We start from the raw sequence: 2,426 nt of genomic DNA on the forward strand, positions 1-2,426 counted from the left end.
TTTTTTTTTTTTTTTTTGGACAATGTCTTGCTCTGTCACCCAGGCTGGAGTACAGTGGCATGATCACAGATCACTGCAACCTCACCCTCCTGGACAAAAGAGGTTCTCCCACCTGAGCCTCCTAAGTAGCTGAAACTACAGGGATGTACCACCACTCCCAGCTAATTCTTTTGATTTTTAGTAGAGACAAGGCCTCAGTATGTTACCCAAGCAGGCCTCAAACTCCTGGACTCAAGTGATCCTCCTGCGTTGGCCTCCCAAATGCTGGGATTACAGGCGTGAGTCACCATGCCAGGCCTAACTTAGCCTTTGAAGTCAAGTGCTCTGACCCTAGAATGAACCACTCCAAAGAAACCTAAAACTCATAAATGATCCATTTGAAAGCAGGACCCATAATCCAAGAGGGAAAGTCAAAAATAAATGGGTCATTTCCCGGAGAAGAAAAACAGCTCTATGTTTAGAGTAGACATAGATTCATTTCCCAAAAGCAGCATTTAGAAATCATCTCTTTGACTTTAAGTAGGTCAGACTTTGTATCCAGAATTATAGCCATGCCCGATGCCTGAAAATTAATGGGGTTAGTGGGAGGAGATCTTCAAGGTGACAAGGCCTGTGAAATTCTGTGTTGCTTCCCGTCAGCCACAAGGCGCTTGGTCTCTTGGTCTGTGGCCCTCTGGCTCCACCTAGGGGCCAAGCAAATTCCCAAGCATGGGATTCTGTGCCCCACCCAGGCTCCTACCTGCGTCCATCTCGCAGGGAGGTCTTGCTACAAATCACAATAAACGTTCCCTCACTCCGATTTTTAACAACTCTGTGATTATGACAAAAACCCACACAGTCAAGAGTAATTCTGTTTTTCCTTATGATAATAAAAAGCCGAGGTATAATTATATGTTTCTAAAGGGCCTTGAAGAAAAACGATGTTGGTTTTATGTATCAAGTAATTGCTGTTAGGAGAGCCAAAGCGCTCTGATGTGCTGGAGATACTCTGCACCAGTGTGTGAGTGTGGCCAACACACCAGCCCCCGGCCCCACCCTGCAGAGGCCAGACCCCAGGACAGTGCCCGAGTCGCTTCCTCACTGCTGGCAAACAGGCTCCCAGAGAAAGAACTGCTTTCCAACCAAACGCCCACCAGGCAAGGGAGATTTGGGTGAAACGACCATTGGTTCATCGTGACCATGAGGATCACTCAGAGAGCAGAACTACCTTTTTTCCCAGGAGGACGATAACTCAAGTTAGATTCAGTGTCAGCAGGAATGACCTGGAGGGGGTTCCTAACTGGTCATGAGGTGGCTAACTGGTTGAATACAAATGTTATAAACCAAGAGGTCTGGAGTCCTGCAGCTCGAACCCACCTCCAGGCACCTCCTGGCTGTGTGGCCTCAGGTGAGTTCCTTGTCCCCTCTGCACTTCAGTTTTCTTATCTGAAAATGGGGCATAGTATTTACCTTGTAAGGTTTGTATAAGGATTAGATGAGTCGCCATGTACACACCGAGAGCAGGGCCTGGTGCACAGGGAGCGCTCGGTAGATGGTAGCACCATTACACCCAATTCATGATTAGCATTCTCAAAGGCCAAACAGGCATTTATTGAGCATCTTATGTATACCAGGCCCTATGCTGGGCACTACTATCTTACCTACGATACCACACAGTACAGAAACAATCTCAGTATTCATAAAGTTCACAAGCAGAAAAAAATGCACAAATTGTCATTATATGGCTTAATGAATTATCATACAATGAATGCACCCATTAACCCTTCCCCAGATCAAGGAAGACAACATCACCAGTACCCCAAAAGGGCTCCTCTTGCTTCTCCCAAATATGGGGACCTCTTCTGCCTGAAGGGAACAACCATCCACATCAGTGCTATGGCGTGTAGCAGGAATTTGTTCATGCTCGTTGCTGTATAATGTTGCATTTCATGAATAATGTATACAAGGATCTTTGCATTTCTTTCTTTTCTTTTCTTTTCTTTTTTTTGAGACAGAGTCTCCCTTAGTGGCGCAGGCTAGAGTGCAGTGGCACAATCTTGGCTCACTGCAGCCTCCACCTCCCAGGTTCAAAGGATTCTCCTGCCTCAGCCTCTCAAGTAGCTGGGATTACAGGCATCTGCCATCATGCCTGCCTAATTTTTGTAGAGATGGAGTTTCACCACATTGGCCAGGCTGGTCTTGAACCTCTGACCTCAAGTGATCTGCTCGCCTTACTCTCCCAAAGTTTTGGGATTACAGGTGTGAGCCACCATACCCTGCCAAACTGTGACTCATTTAATGTCTGTAGCATCAAGAGTGATTCCCCTCTTTCATCCCCAATATTAATGACTGGTAACATTTCTTTTTCTTTTAGTAGTGAAGCTTAGTTGATCAATTTTATTGATGATTTAAACAAATCAACTTTTGGTTTCAAGTATTTCCTCTAT

The sequence above is a fragment of the Sapajus apella genome, unplaced genomic scaffold, assembly GCF_009761245.1.
Source record: "Sapajus apella isolate SASKATOON/1434 unplaced genomic scaffold, GSC_monkey_1.0 scaffold43, whole genome shotgun sequence".
In the NCBI taxonomy this organism is placed as follows: Eukaryota; Metazoa; Chordata; class Mammalia; order Primates; family Cebidae; genus Sapajus; species Sapajus apella.